We start from the raw sequence: 17,546 nt of genomic DNA on the forward strand, positions 1-17,546 counted from the left end.
TAAGTTTGGTAAAAAATATTTATTGAATATCTACTTTGGGTCAGAAACTGTGGAGTTTAATGATGGATAAAACAAAATTGGGTCTTTCAAGGCACACAGTCTAGTAAAAATACAGATAAACAATAACAATTAAGTTTATAGGGGAGTTCAGAGTAAAGTTACAGGATTCTGGGGAGACTTTCTGAAAATGTTAGCAAATCATCAAGGGCTGAAAGTTTTCCAGTCAGAAAGATTCATTTTTCTTTTATTTTACTTAAATGTACTTTTCTTTGTACCATTTTAAACACTATGTTTAATTCTATCCGTTCTAAGACTCTTCACGCCCCTTCTTTTACCTTATTATTACAAAGATTTTGAAAGTAAAATATTTAAATTTAAATATTTTAAGTATTTAAAGCACTTCCATAAGCCCTCCCTAGGAAATTACAACAACTAACTTTTCTGATCTGTCTTAACTCATTTTCAATTGTCTAGTTATGTCTGAATAGTCATAGGTTGATCATACATCTCAGTTTGCCTGGGATAGTCCCAGTTTATACCAATTGTCTGGTATAATTAAAAATAGCATCCTGTTTTACTCAAAAAGCACCAAGTTTTAAAAATAAATTATATGGTCACTCTAGATATTCACCATATTCTGGTCCAATGGATTGAAAACAACAGGATTGTGCCTCTCTACCCATCCCCACTCCCCACTGCATATCTTCTCATCCTCTGGATATAATATTGAATACCTACCAGATAAGTATTACTTAAATGTGATGAAGTATAGGAGAAAAAAAGAATTACAGTCTGCTTAAACATTCTTCAAGTATTGATGGCAAAATTACCTCCATGTCATTTGGTAATGTACACTGGTCCAATTCTTCTTAACTAATCACCGATCACTGTATTTGTTCATTTTGTTAGGTTAGGCTTGATTGATTGCAAGAGGGCATGAGCAGATGGTGAGCATTTGGCCATTTGGTCTTGCTGTTAAACGTTCCATTTGTGGGGTTCAGGCATTTGCTGGCCATACTAATTGTTAAAAGTCAAGTTTAGAAGCATGATAATGGAAAAGAATATGATCTTTAAGAATTAGCTCTCTATTCTCATGGTACTTTCTGTATATGATTTAGAGATATTTTTCAAGTATGGCAAATAAATTTGATGCATAAATGTTGTTTAACATGGTTTTGCTTTTTGAAGAGGGAAAGAAGGATGTCCAACTTTGATTTAAGTTATCATATGTTCACAAAGCTAAAAGGATCACTGATAAACTGTATACCCTGCCTTAAGCATGACTACAGATTATAAAATATCTCAGTTGCCAAAGGAGAATACTGTATCATAGGAATCTTTTTTTTTTTTACTTACCATTTTACTTTATTTGTATTTCTAAGTTGTCCATATCTAGGAAATCTTTGTATTTTCCACAGTGCCAACACAATGTCTTATAGTTAACTCAAAGAATTATTTATCGAGTGAACAAATGAAAGGATGACTGTTTTTCATATTTTAACATATATTTGTAAAATTTGTAAAATATATGACATAGTAAGGTAAACTATACACCAGATTTATAATTAAAATATTTTCTCATGTTCTTATAGATCAAGAATATGTTAAGATCTGCATATGGATGTGCACCCCTCTCAGAAAAGCAATTAGAAAAACTTCCAAGCAGAGAAACCCATAATTCCACTCTAATTTCACTATCATAATGTCGATGTGCTTTTTCTGAAATAATCAGTGCCCATTTTTTTTTTAAACAGCAGGTAGTGATTAGAATATGCATTCCATGCATGGTACCAAATCTTTTTGTGAATCAAATTCTTTCAGTTCTCAAGAGCTTCCCTAACCAGTCATAGATTCAAGAAATTTCTCAGTGATTGCCTTGCTTACTAGAGAGTGATCGAAAAAGAACATACACTAAGTCTCCAAATTCTGAAAAGCTTTCTGAGGGCACAAATAACTGAGACAATTTAAGAAACTATTTTAGTCTATGAATAAAGTATTGAATTATCATTTTCTTCTCTCTATACCTCTACAGTCCTAGGGTATCTATAAATGTTATGTCTCTGCCTAAATTCATTTAATTTGTCTATTATGTTTATCTGGGTAGAATTTTAGACTGAAACTGATTTAATATGTGTGGTGTTTAGGCCATATTTATTAGTTTTCTATGTATTTATTGAGTCACCACAATGTACAAGGTACTCAGCTTGATGCTGAGAATACAATAAAAAATGAATCTGACATTGTCCCTCCCACAAGGATATCATAGTCAGAGAGGGGAGGAACATAAAGAAATAATTAAAATAAATACTCTGTGGCTCAGACAATAAGAAAGGGTTGATCAAGGCACAGTGATGACACAGAGAAGAAAGTGATTCATAATGACTGCATGGGATTGTAAGAAAAAAAAAACTTCAGAGGTAGATGGCTAAACTGAATCTTTAATAATTAGTAGATATCACCAAGTAAATATGGTTCATTGTTCATGAAGAGCATTCCAGGTAGAGGACATGCAAAGATGCATTATATGAAAACCACAAGTACCTGGAAATCACAGGGGAAGTGTCTAACTATATAAACTATAGTTATATATATTTTCTTGAAAAATTGATTACTTATGTGTTTTCTATGTATATGATAAAACATTTGATTTATTTTTGACAATTCTCTTTAAATAAATTAATATCTAAGCTGAGATGCACTTCATTTCTTATTCAGCAACATAGGCAATACATTCTCATGAAGGCATTACTGATCCCAACTTCAGTTTTAAAATGTTATTCTTCATACAGTTGTGTCTGTCATTGGAATGAGTAGCCAGAGTCAATATTGGGTCTTTTACTTGTATGGGTCTTGGTCTAGGAAATGGAGGTTGATATTCCTTTTGAGAAGTATGCTAAATAAATGTCATACTATAGATGTTATACATCATAAATCTCTGAATGAGAGACCATATCTAGAAACTCCCAATTTAACAACAGTGCAGGTAGTCCTCTACATGGAGATATTTAAGGTAACTTCCATTTTGAGGATGCCATGACTGTTTCCCTTACGAACCTGCAGAGAATTTAGTTTACATCAGTAACCTCCAGGATACCCTGTGATACTCTGAGTGGTTCAATGTAGCTCTCCTTATGACACATAATAAAGTCAGCTGAACTGAAAGTAACGAATTCCTGTGAATAATGATCTCACATGTTAACTCATGTTTTTCTTTCCAGCTAGAAAATAAAGTTTCCTTCCTAAAGCTGAATGGCTGGGCTAAGTAAGGCAAGGTTGTGGAAAAAATCCTTAAACAAATAAATAAGCAAGCACAACCTAGTAAAGCTACTGCCCTGCCAAAAGGTAATGTGTCCTTTTAAACCAATTTTGAAATGAGGCTCTTAAGAAAAGAAAATGCTACTGCATGTCACAACATCTGCTAAAGTGCATATATTTCCAGCAGAAACAATAGGACGACTCCATGTGGCACTGAGCTTACTGAAAAAGACCAAATTGCTATAAAAATGCAATATAACAAACAAACATTTGCAAAGGTTTGTTAACTCGAGTGAAGTGATTTCTGTGGACTCTTTACTTTTCCATGCCCTTCTGCATCTCCTCTCTCTTACAATAAATAAATAAATAAATAAATAAATAAATAAATAAATAAATAAATCTGCCAAAATGATGAAACCTTAATATAACCTTTTCAACAAGAGATAAAAATATATTGATTGGTGACTGCTGAAGGACATAATTAAACTCTTAATGTGTGATTTCATTTCTTCTTCTCTTATTTTATTTATTTATTATTTAGTCACCCACAGGCATCTCTGTACTGACTGACCCTGCTAGTTCAACTATTAAAGAATTTCTCTCTCCAGGGATGTCTGATGTAAGCATGATAATCTGTTTGGCGGCTTCTATGATGGCCCATGAATAATACATATGATAACCCGGTTGGAGTTGAAATTCATTATTTGTGACCAAAAAGAATATTTGGAAGCTCCTGGAAAACTTCACCATGCTTAATCCCAGAAACCTGGAATCCATTCTTTTTTTTTTTTTTTTTTTTTTTTTTTTTTTTTTTTTTTTTTGTGTGTGTGTGTGTGTGTTACGCGGGCCTCTCACTGCCGTGGCCTCTCCCGTTGCGGGGCACAGGCTCCGGACGCGCAGGCTCAGCGGCCATGGCCCACGGGCCCAGCCGCTCCGCGGCATGCGGGATCCTCCCTGACCGGGGCAAGAACCCGCGTCCCCCGCATAGGCAGGCAGACTCTCAACCACTGCGCCACCAGGGAAGCCCCTGGAATCCATTCTTGATTCAGACTAACCCACAAGTGTTGTGGCTAACTATTGGCCTTACAGTCAACCACCCTATAATATCTTATTAAACTGGAATTAATGCTAGGGATTGGATTGGAATGCTCCTCTATTTGTGGCAGAAAACAAGTCTCTGCTTGTAGAAAGTATATACTGAATCGTTGAAAACAAAAGAAAATGTTTACTAGGTGAGAGTTGGAAAGAGAAGTCTAAAAACCAGAATGAAAGAACTAGTATTTTTGCATTTCTAGTACACCTTAAAGTAAGCATGATTTTGAGGTTATATCTGAGTGTGTGGTTTTCTGTATAATTCAGCATTCTATAAAGAACACTGTCAAAATACAGACACATAATTAATGTAAAATTATAAGTTAATGTCCAAGACACATCTACTTTTTAAATATTATAAATAATAAAATTTGCATCTACTGCATATTTATAAGATCTATTCTATATTATTTATGCACCTCCTCTGTAAGATTTAGGTAACTTAATTTAAATATAATGTCTAACTCTCAGTAAATCATTATTGAAAAAAGTTTTGGATTTAAAATTTTTTGAAATCATAATTAAATCTCTTTCCAATAATTTTCTGAAAAATATTAACATCTAAATACTTCTTATAATCGTCAGTGAGAAAATTACAGTAGTGCCTAATTCATCAACTTTACCGTAGAATGAGGTGTTCCACATAAGCAAATTTTCCTGACAATTGTGGCTTGTCCCCTCCTGTATTTTATGAAAATCAAATGAGATCAAGTATAGAAAAGTACTTTATAAACTTAAAAACACATTATAATGGATGCTATTATTTTTATTATACTATATTATTCCTAAAAATCTTTCCAAAATATATACTCTCTCACCTCCTTAAGCAGCATGTATGGAATATAGGTTTTTTGTTTGTTTGTTTGTGTTTTTTTTACGGTACACAGGCCTCTCACTGTTGTGGCCTCTCCTGTTGTGGAGCACAGGCTCCAGACACGCAGGCTCAGCGGCCATGGCTCACGGGCCCAGCCACTCCGTGGCATGTGGGATCTTCCCGGACCAGGGCACGAACCTGCATCCCCTGCATCGGCAGGCAGACTCTCAACCACTGCACCACCAGGAAAGCCCAATGGAACTGAGTTTTTTTTTATTTTTATAAATTTATTTATTATATTTATTTATTTTTATTTTTGGCTGCGTTGGGTCTTTGTTGCTGCACGGGGGCTTTCTCTATTTGTGGTGAGCGGGGGCTACTCTTCGTTGCCATGTGCAGGCTTCTCATTGAAGTGACTTCTGTTGTTGTGGAGCACGGGCTCTAGGCACGTGGGCTCAACAGTTGTGGCTCGTAGGCTCAGTAGTTGTGGCACACGGGCTTTGTTGCTCCACAGCATGTGGGATCTTCCTGGACCAGGGCTCGAACCCGTGTCCCCTGCATTGGCAGGCAGATTCTTAACCATTCATTGCGCCACCAGGGAAGCCCTGGAATATAGTTTTACTTGTATTTTTAAACTGAGATTTATGATTATCAACATTAACTATGGGATTCCAGAGTTTTACAAAAGTACCGTCTGCAATATCTTGCCCCTGATAATAGCTCCCCATTGTTAGGTTTTTTTTTTTTTTAATTTATTTATTTTTGAAGTATGGTTGATTTACATAGCCACTGTTTTATTTATTTATTTATTCATTCATTCATTCATTCATTCATTCATTCATTCATTTATTTGGCTGTGCCTTGTGGCATGTGGGATCCTAGTTCCCCACTCAGGGATCAAACCCAGGTCCCCTGCATTAGGAGTGTGGAGTCTCAACCACTGGACCACCAGGGAAGTCCCCCATTGTTAGGTTCTTTTAGTTCTTTTATCTGTGGTGCTCTGTCTTCTTGCTCTATGGAGCTGTCTGTTGGCTTTTTTCATCCCTTCTTTATACCCCTCCCTTCTTTTACTTTCTAGTTTACTACTTGAGTCTGTTGTGGTTTGGGAAAAGAGATAAACAAATCCACTTGAATTGTATCTAAACAGTAAATAGGTCTGGGTGAGGATCCGATGATAAGTTCTTGTAAATTAGGCTTCTAAATGTAAATTCACTGAATAAGTATTTATTGAGTGGTCAGTGTGCTTCAGGCACATAACTGGACAGACATGGCCCTTGCCTTCATGACGCTTACTGTCTACCTAGAGAGACAAACATAAAACAAAAGATTACCCAAATATTTAATTAGATTGGATGGGTGCTGTGAAGAAGATATGCAGGATGCTCTAAGCTCATTTGAAAGAGGGCACCTAAGCTAATCTGGGAGGCTTCCCATTTACACTGAAGAATGGTAGAGGGGTAGAATTAAGGGCACCAGGTAAAGAAAATAACATATAAAGAAAGTGTGTGGTTCAGAGAATTTTTCTGTATTTCTAGAATCTTCTAATTTGGTGAGATGACTAATTTAGAAGTCCTCTTAATAAAAGGGTAGTTTACTACGTAACTTCTTTTAAAGAATTTTAAAAATTAAAAAATCCTGTAGTTCAAGACTTGTGGTTGCCAAGGGGGAGGACGGGTGGGGGAGGGATGGACTGAGAGTTTGGGGTTAGTAGTAGATGCGAACTATTACATATAGAATAGATAAACAACAAGGTCCTACTGTATAGCACAGGGAACTATATTCAATATCCTGGGATAAGCCATAATGGAAAAGAATATAAAAAAGTATGTATATATGTGTGTAACTGAGTCACTTTGCTGTACAGCAGAAATTAACACAATATTGTAAATCAACTATACTTCCATTAAAAAAATTAAAAAATCCTGTAGTTCAACCTATTTTCACCTGCTTCTCCTTCTAGAACTTGGGGGAACTCGTCTCTAAATTCTCATGCAGTTGCTAGCTAATTGTATAGTGTGACTCTTCTGTAACCAGGCCGCTTATGCTGCCTTGCCTTGAGGACGAATTTCCAATTCTAGACTATGCTCTGCTCTCATGCTGATTGTAGAACTCCCACTGATGGCAGTCGGAGCTGTGCTTGTATATCTAGGAAAGTACACTGCCCTCTGTGTCACTGTCAGACTTCTTTGGCACAGAGCCTGGAAGCCTGAGTGTAGATGTGAGTCTCTAAGGAAACGAAGCTCTCAGTGGTGCCTCACCAGCAGTAGTGTGAATGGAAGCAGAAAAAATAGATGAAAAGGAAGACCATGGCCTCTGGACTAGCACCCTTTATCCTGCCAATCCCGCAGTAGGAGAGGTGGGAGGAATTGCAATCATTTTTCTTTTTCTATTTCATAATAGCATCAACTTTATAGTCACAGATTGATTTTTAATAATTACTATAACTCCTAACGTATACAAGGCCTGGGCATGAGTACACTTGGAAACATAAACTTGAGGAGAGCTCTATCCCCTCCCACCTGCTACTGCATTCTGCATGGCAAGGGACTACCAACCATTTGTCTAGCCTCCATCTACCACTGCTCCCCCCGCCCCGAGACAGCCATACCGTTAGGGGTACCAACCCAAGGAAGAGGCCCAAGTTGGCCTTGGAAGTGGGCTTCAGGCCATCTGGACAGCAAATCTCTAGAAACATTTGCTCTTAACCACTCACTAAACTGTACTGCCTTAGATAATGGGCAAACTCATAACGGTTTGAAAAAGAAGATGCATATGTTTTAAGGATGAGAGGGCCGTGCATGTTTTAAAGCTTGTTTTAAAATCAGCGCTTCTCAAACAATGTGCATGAGAATCATCAAGGATCTTGTTAGAATGCAGATTCTGAGTCAGTAAGTCTGGGGTGGGCCTCCATATTCTGCATTTCTAACAAGTTCCCAGGTGATGCTTGTCTGTAAACTACACTTTGAGTAGCAAGGTCGATGTGAATATCACTGGTTTCAGTTGTGTATGGGAGTGTTTGTGTGTGTCCATGCTGTAACTTTGGGGTGGGAAATATAAATAGTGTGTGTAAAAAGAAAAACCACATGGTAATGTAAGTTAAAAAGACATAGCTTTTAGATTTATCATTATTTAAGATTCTTCTCTCAGGTGATGTACCAGATAACAGCCTTTCACACCTATTCCTCCTCCATATTAATTTATCAGTGATGTCACCATGTCTTATCTTTAACCGGGCTCTCAAGTGTTGCTTTAGCAGCCTTCTAAAACCCTACAGATTTCTAAGATACATATTAGAGCCAAGGGAAGACTAAATGTCTCCTGGTATAGAAAAGAGATATTGATTAGTTTTAAACAGCTGTCATCTCTGAAATTTTTCTCTCTAAATCATCTTCTGCTTTCAGCAAGCTTTTATATGTTGCTTTCTTGGATGGATTCTGCCCTTCTAACTACTCATGTTAATTGTGTCCTGTGGTATGAAACTAATACATCTTTAAGGATATCTCCACTAGCTAAAAAACCACTTGGCTTAGAGAAATTTTACTCTGGCATCTTCTCTGCCATAATAACTATTTTTCCTTGTATTGAGCAAAATTCAACTGCATGAAGGACAATGATGCTGCAGGCTACACTGCTAAAAGCAGCTTTGAAAGCTGTCATAAAAGTTATCCCTTGTCATTTTACCTAGATGAAATGCAATCCAAAGTGTATGTGTTTTCAGAAGCAACTTAATCTCAATTATCGAGGTCCCTGGACGTGTAAAAAATGACAATTTAAAATGTTAGCATTAAAGCAAGATTACATAATGGAAAATTGACTGGTGTTTAGGATAAACATCAGTATTTATCCTAAAAACTGGTGTTTTTAGGATAAATATATTTCTAGATTGTGTTATTCTACATTTTTAAAAATAAAATGTGAAATATTCTACTGAGTATTGGACTAAACCTCCCCCTGAGAATTTATAGATTATTAACTGAAATGGCAGTTTTCTTGTTAGTCATGATCAAAGTGATTTGGGAATGTCTAAAAACATGTGAAAGTTGATTACACATTTTATTGCTGGCACCACATTGACTGGCCACCCATATGATGAGCAATTCTAACTATGGACTAGTTCCAACTAGCCTCAGGGAAAGAGCACACTGAGTTGAGACCTTTAGAAAGCATTTATTTGCTTGCCCCATTTAGTCAAGTGACTTTTATAATTTTCCAGCTTTTAGGCTTATTTATTTCACATAATGAGAAAGAAAAGTATCTTATTTCTGGCTTTCAAACAAAGAATATTGACTGTTTAAAATTTCATTTCAAGATACAAATCTACCTTTTTCAAGAAATCTATCTGTTTTATTTTTCAATGAGACAGAAGACATACTTAAACAGAAGAATTCTAACTGATCTCTTTTTTAAAAAATTATTTATTTATTTATTTATTTTGGGCTGTGTTGGGTCTTCGTTTCTGTGCGAGGGCTTTCTCTAGTTGTGGCAAGAGGGGGCCACTCTTCATCGAGGTGCGCGGGCCTCTCACTGTCACGGCCTCTCTTGTTGCAGAGCCCAAGCTCCAGACGCACAGGCTCAGTAGTTGTGGCTCACGGGCCGAGTTGCTCCGCTGGCATGTGGGATCTTCCCAGACCAGGGTTTGAACCTGTGTCCCCTGCATTGGCAGGCAGATTCTCAACCACTGCGCCACCAGGGAAGCCCCTAACTGATCTTAAGTAACAATATTTGTCAAGTCATACCTACCTCTCAAAATCCTATTCATTTTTCATGACCCAGAAAAATCCCTTCTCTTCCAAGAAGCCTCTATTTCACTAGTCAGAATTATTCTCTCATTCTTCTGTACAATAGAATTTATGCACATCTAACAATATGTCTTATATATAATCTTTGTGAAGTGCAACTAGATATGTGTGCTTCTAGAAGGAACAAAAATCATTATTGATTATTCATTTAATTTATTTAACTTTAAATTTAAAAAATTATTTAAATTTATTTTCTATTGTTATTTTTTTAAGAGCCTAACCCAGTGTTTTCTAATAATAGTGGTGTAGTATATATTTGAATTGAACCTTTATAATTGTCAAAGACCATGGATGAATGCACTGTGGGGTGATCCACTTTATTCATTAAGATCACCAAATCATCATATTGACCTTTTAAGAAATGACCCATGGTAAATGATTTTATAAATTATTAAGGCCCTGGAAACATTTCAAAATTTAACATTTGAATAAATGTAGATAAAATAAAATCACATTTTAAGATAAATTTTATATCTAATGGAACTTTATTTCTGTATTTTTAAAATACAGAAATTTAAAATTTTTAATGGTGTTTTTCTTATTTTTAAATTTCACACATTTACCTCTCTTGCCTTGAAAATAAATAAAATTATGTATACTTAATAGATACGTCACGGAATTTGTATGCTGGTATGTCAAGATATATTTGTGCTATACTGTATTAGCCAATCTAACACATAATAAAAAATACACCTAATTATCATTTCTCTATCCTGTTTGTTATTATAGGAAAGTAAATAAGACAGGCCAATAGAAAATCAGAGCCAACATTAAACAATGCTTATCCTCTGGCTCCAGTTTCAATTTTTAATTTTTGCAGTAAAATATATAGGTTTTTTCTTTTCTGCTTTCCTTTTTCTCTTAATGGGTAACATTGCCAACTTTTCCAGTTTCCCTGTTTTTAAGATTGTTAGCAAGTCCATAAGCATCAGAGGAAATATACTCCCTGGAGAATTAGAACTCAAGAAATGGTATAATTATAATCTACCCCTCCAATCCAGGGAACCATTTTACAGTGGCATTGAGAGACTTTCAGATGGAAAAATATCAATTAGTCATTTAAATTCATGCACTGAATTCAGCAAAACTTGGGTTTACTAACAGGTTCTATCACTTACTAGTTGAATGACCTTGAGAAAGTTACCTCATTCTTTTAGATTTTTTAGATTTTAGATTCCCTAATCTGAAACAATGGAAATGATAATAAGGTCTACCTTCTGGGTGGCTGAAGGACTCTAATGTATGTAAAGCCCTTACCACTGTGCCTGACATAGAGCCCATCCTGAAACTGAGCTTGCATGGTGTGGTGGTTCTCATTCCTGAAAGCCAGACCCTACCATCCATCAGCTAGTCAGGCACGTGAGTTTGGGAGCCTGTGTGTCTCTTCAACGCTCGTTTCTGTTTTTGTTTACTCTCAGGCAAAAGGGGACACCACATTGTAGCAATTAGGAGTGAAAGTGGAGAGCCCTTAAATTCAGGGAAAAAAAATCAAAGAAAGACTTAGTCACTAAATCTTCTAGAAGGAAGGAGGAGAAAGAGGAGTTAAAGCTTGATGGACTGAATTTTGAATGTATTTTCTTAAAAGGAATTTTTGTGGTAAGGGACAATGGAAAGATACCAAGTTATAATACAAACCCAAGGGCAGGCCTCATGGAAATCAAAGAAAGTGACACTACAGGCACATTGTAGAGTAAGGGAATGTTTGAAAAGAGAGGGCTGTGTATTTACCATTTTGCTTGATCTACATATCAAAAGCATCCTCCAACTGTATATAGAAGCTCCAACAGAAAAATGTTTCATATGAAAAATAAAAAGATAAAATAAAATAAAAAAGAAAGAAAGAAGAAAGTGCTGGAGGCCACATCATTTTTTTTTCATCTTATTTTTTTTTCACAGATTTCAGGCCAGGTGTGAGTAGCTCCTGCAAATGAATACCTTCCCAAATCACCACAAAAGCAACAGAAGATACTGGGAAATAGAATAATCTACCATACTAAAATGAGATAATCTAACAGAGAAGCAGAAATGTCTGAGGAAAATTAACTGCCCTGAGCACTTAATAACTCAACCTAAAAAGAGCACAACTTTTTTTTCCATCTAAACCTGTTATGTAATAAAAGTCTATTGTGATTGCTAGGAAAAAAGAAACCTTAGCTCAGCTAACTTTAGAAATATTTTTATTTGATAATATATTTCCCAAAATATTTTGAATCAGTAATATTGAAAAATTGAAAGTCAAATCTCCAGTAAATGGAAGTCAAGTGATTAGCTATTTGAAAACCTGTATTACTCTATCCACGTATTAGGCCTCATTTCTAGCAGACTCCTTCATGGCAAAAATTATTCCTTAGCAAAGAGATGTCAATCTTTTTTTATCACAAACTGTTAACAGTTAATAGAAGTTTTCTGTTTTTGTGGTTGCTGTTTAGCAGAAAGAAAAAAAAAAAATGTCCAGACATTTAACGAGAATCAATAAACAGTTTAAGGAAAAAAAATGATTTCATTCAAAATGAAAGTTTTATATTTGTCATAACACAATCAAATTTATGATTTCCTTTGATTCAAAAATCTATATTAGGGCTTTAACAGAAGGAATGCTACCTGAGGATTATGGCAATTTGTGGAGAACACAATGACTATTTAGAAGACTTAGTTTCCAATCCTGACTCAGTTATATTCTGGTTGTGACAATGGACAACTGTCTCCCCATTCCTGAGCTGTATATAAAATTAGAATAAAACTACCTATTGTCTTTGTCACATTGTTATTGTGATTTGAATAAATTAACATGTAAAAATAACTCAGTACAGTTCCTGAAAAATTTGGAGTGCAAGAAAATGTTAGTATCATTTCCCAGAGCATCACCATCTAGACAAATGTTCACGTTGTCTCTCTCACATGTTGTATTAGTTTTCAAGTCCTGACATTTCTACCTCGTAAATATCTCTCAATTACTTCTTTACCTTCTCTTGCACTTCCCAAATAAAGGCCCTCATTTCCTTATGCCTTAAGTAAAATAACGGCCATGTAATTCATCCTTACTTACAGACTCAACTACTGTCAACCCATTCTTTATGCTGAATTTTCTTTCTAGAGAATAAACATAATCATATTATCCTTCTCCTTAAAACTCTTCATGACCTCCTGATGCCCATAAAATGAAATTTAATCCCCCTAGAGTGATACAGAAGAGCCTTCATCATTAGTAGTTCAACATCATTTTCTATCTTTATCATATACCCTATGTAGTAGACACACTATACCATCTTTTTCCCAGGACTACTATCTTTGCACTTGCTGTTCCCTTTGCCTATGATCTATTTCCCACACTCTGACAGTGAACAGCTATTCATCTTTAAGACACAGCTGAAATGTCACCTCCCACATGTCGCCTTCTCCGAGCACACAGGAAGAATTTATCATTCCTCTAGGACTTGTATCATTCCTGTAGGACTTATTTCCATTATACAACACCATATTTTATTAATCACTTGTTGACATGTCTGTCTCTACACAGGACTATGAGCTCCTCTGTATAGCATAGAGCCAAGAATATGGTAGGTAGTATTTGATAAATATTTACTGAATGAATGATTGAGAACAACAACAATAAATCAATGATGTTACAGTGAGTCTGCTCATGAACTAATGTGTCCCAAATTTGCAACTGGCCTTTTATTTTTACTGAATATTTGAAGCCTCTGTCCACACAGGGAAACAAAAGAAATGAAATTGAGATCATTATGTAGGGAAGTCTACAAAAAAGAAAAAAGAAACCCAATAACAATAACCCCTTTGAGTCAATTATATTGATACTACAGGCAAATGTACCTTTGGCCTAAATAACCAAGTTTAAATGTCTCAATTTACTCTGCTTGTTTAGACACAGCATGAACACTGAGGTATTTTTGTTATTCTCAGAAAGTACAAATTTTAGATAATCTATTCTTTCCCTTGGCATGCAAGCACAAAGGAAAGCAGAAGATGCATGCAGCAGCAACTGACTTTTGTAAAGGGCCTCATCACTGACTCTCAGAGAGTTCTCGTTCAGCACACTTTGTACCTTGGTTCCCCCTTCTACAAAGATGTACTGGCTTCTATCTTCAGGATACTTTGAATTTAATGAGAAGATTCAGTGGGGATCCCTTTTTTTTTTTTTTTTTGTCAAAAAAAATAAGAGAGAAAAGTAAAACTTCTTGGTGTATAATGTAGGGGTCCGGCTTCAGTAATTAACTTCAGTTAGTGCTAGTATAGGGCTGCTGACAGTGAATACATGTTCCTTGTTGGTGCTGAAATACTATATATAAGAACCTGTGTTTCTGGTTCTTCACTGTCATAAACCTGCTATTATTCGGCATTTATTAGCTACCCACGAGGCATAAACGTGACAAGTAGAAAACACACAGTCCCTAGCCTCTAAATTACAAAAGGCAGACGCACAGGAAAGTAGGTGGACCTCGAAATTGTTTCCAAATGAGGATTTAGAGACTAGGAAAACTGAAGGGGCACAGGATGGGGTGGACAAGAGTGTTAGGAAATGGGAGGTGTAAGGAGTTAGTGTTTTCATAAAAGGAATAGGGTTGGTGGTCAGGCCAACTTCCAGAAGCTTAGGAGTGAACATGAGAGATTCACTGGTGATAATGAAGAATCCAAGGGAATAAAGAGGGAAGAGTGTTTTTCTGTGGCCTCTTTGCTATTAGGGACAGTTCTTTTAGCTTCTCTGATTGGCAGTAAGTGAAAAATCATGATTCTTTTAAAGTAAGATACTCCCAAGCTAAATGAATGGTTTAGCCATTTACTAGCCTCAGTTTCCTCATCTTTAAAATGGAACAACAGCACTTCAAAGAATTGACCTAAGAAGATGAAGCATGTGAATGGCCCACACTGGTACCTTGCACATAGTTAAGGAAGCTAATCCAGAGTCCCTGGTATCTTAGTCTGCTGTTCCAATCTCTGATGTCCCAGGTTTCCTGCTTTTTTGCTTTCTCCTTCTTCTGTTTGTCAAAGGAGTAAGATATTTTCTAGAAAGAGAAGATGAAGTTTAAACAAGCAATATTGGTTAGTAAATATGTAGACAGGATTTACGTTAATGCTAAGGCTCTGTTTCCAACTGAATTTGGGGCCAGGGAGATTTTTAACCTAGTTAGTAATTTTTTTTAGCAGTCATTAGATAGAGACCAAAAAAAAAAAATCACAGTGGGAGCCTTGTAAAATGGTTCTTGGGGCCCTCAAAGGCATTTCTCTCAGTCTTTTCATCAACAAACCTGGTCTATATTGTAAGTCTTTTTTTTTTTTAATTTATTTTATTTTTTGGCTGCGTTGGGTCTTCATTGCTGCGCATGGGCCTTTCTCTGCTTGCGGCAAGCAGGGTCTACTCTTCGTTGCAGTGCACGGGCTTCTCATTGCAGTGGCTTCTCTTGTTGCAGAGCACGGGCTCTAGGGCGCGGGCTTCAGTAGTTGTGGCGCATGGGCTTAGTTGCTCCACGGCATGTGGGATCTTCCCGGACCAGGGCTCGAACCTGTGTTCCCTGCATTGGCAGGCGGATTCTTAACCACTGCACCACCAGGGAAGCCCTGTAAGTCTTATTTATAAGGAGGCTTTCAGGCAATTTCACACTGCTTTTCTTGGATGCAGCCCCCCCAAAAAACATGTAAACCCAAAGGATTAGTAGGGACTTAAAGGGAAAATAGTGTAAAGTTACACCATGAACCGAGGCAGTGCAGCTGCCTTGATGCACTGTTCTCTTGGGCTCCTACAGTGAATGAAAGTTATCTAAGTGGCCCAGTCCACTACCTCACTGCCAGATCCTCAGACCTTTGTTACCACGGGCATGAGAATTGCTCGATCATAGGGGGCAGCCGCATCTGTAATGACCTGCATTGTAGAAACACACAGGAGTTCACTATCTAGGAATAAAAACTTAAACTTCCTTTTATATTTCTTTGTTGACAGTTGCAAGCAGGACTGTGTAAATAAACAAAATGTTTATTCTGGCAATGTTGCTTTCATAGGAGGTTCAGATACACCTATTGAGTAGGGCAGCAGCCTGAAATGGAAATGAAATGGGAACATCATCTGAGGTCCATGTAGAAGTCTTGAAAAAGATTGAATATTCCCCAAATGCAACCATCATGTGGCTGGCATACTTACATTGATGATCTCATCAGACCAATAATTAATAGTGTGAATTAGGCTAATGAAATCAGATAGGCTAATGAAAGGCAGCCTCCTACTTGTTAGCATTGTTATTTTCTTCATTATTTAATCTCTAACAGAAACTGAATTTGCTGCTCCAGATCTAATTGAGCCTATTTGACTTTGAAACATTTTTTTAATTGTCCTGAGGAGCCTTTAAGAAGGTGTAATTGTGAAAATATTAAGAAGCTATACAGCACATGCAACACCGGGAATATAGATCAAATCAGAACAACTGTCAGCATTTCCTGCTCCTTTGATAGGACTAAATTGCAAGCAAAGAAAATGATGAAGAGGGATTTTCTTTTCCAAGGCTGGGACTTTTGAAAAGCAGAGATTCTCCATCTCTAAATGGCAGCTTCTTTAATTTTTGACACACATAATTTAGTAAATAATTAAACTCTAACACATCTTTCTGTCCAAGGGTAAGCACTATAAGTATGATCTGGAAAAGTTAATGGTGATTAAAATTGAGCCATTTGGCCTGTAGAACAAAGCTGTGAAGGCTTGACCCAGAAATGGACTGGGGAAGATCACCTCTTCTGATGAGCATGCACGAGCTGCCACTGTCTTAAATCTGCAAGAAAAGGGTGGATGTGAATCTCATGCGATTTGGTTTTGATTTGAGGCTTCTTTCCAAAGAAAGCTTGAGAATCTGCAAAAGGAATCAAGGGCAAAGGAAGCATGTGCTTCCCATCCTTTTTCCCATTAAGCAGCATGTGGATAAGGGGAGCCCCTTACAAACTGGAACTGTTTGCAGCCCATTCCAGCGACTTCATTTGTTCTCACGTCTTCCGTTTGAATGCAAGTGCCGAAAAAGAGACAGGAAGTGTGCATTTGTGAGTAAGGGGTTAAACCCAGCAGGATGTGTGGTTAAAATTACAGTATATTTCCTGTTTGATAATACTGGATCTATTTTGAGATTACTTATCAGTTGGTTATTGTGCTAATAATTGCCATTAAAATTAATAGTACATTTTGGGAATTAGGCAAACTAAGAAGTTTGCTTTTACACAGAGCTTTCCAAAAGCAATCTGGGTAACTTGTTTCTGGAATGCAGCTGTGTAAGTTTTCATTAACATCTTGCAGGTGGAGCCTAATTTTAGTTCAGCCTTGAGAAGGGGGAATTGTTTTCCTCATGATATGCACAGCACCACAACAGCAGCAAAGCAGGTGGGGCTTTGCTAAGCACTTGTTTACTTTCCTGTTTTTAAAAAAACAGATGATTCATATCGTTAATCATGCAGTTTCTATTTGATTTTCACATGTCTTTAACAGAATAGTCTAGAGTACATTTGACCTACAGTTACTCAAATATGAAACAAAAGCAACGAAATGGAAAATGACAAGAAAATGAGCAAAGAATCTAAATATAGTGGAGGAGAAGCCA

The sequence above is a fragment of the Hyperoodon ampullatus genome (assembly GCF_949752795.1).
Source record: "Hyperoodon ampullatus genome assembly, chromosome: 2".
Taxonomy (NCBI): Eukaryota; Metazoa; Chordata; class Mammalia; order Artiodactyla; family Ziphiidae; genus Hyperoodon; species Hyperoodon ampullatus.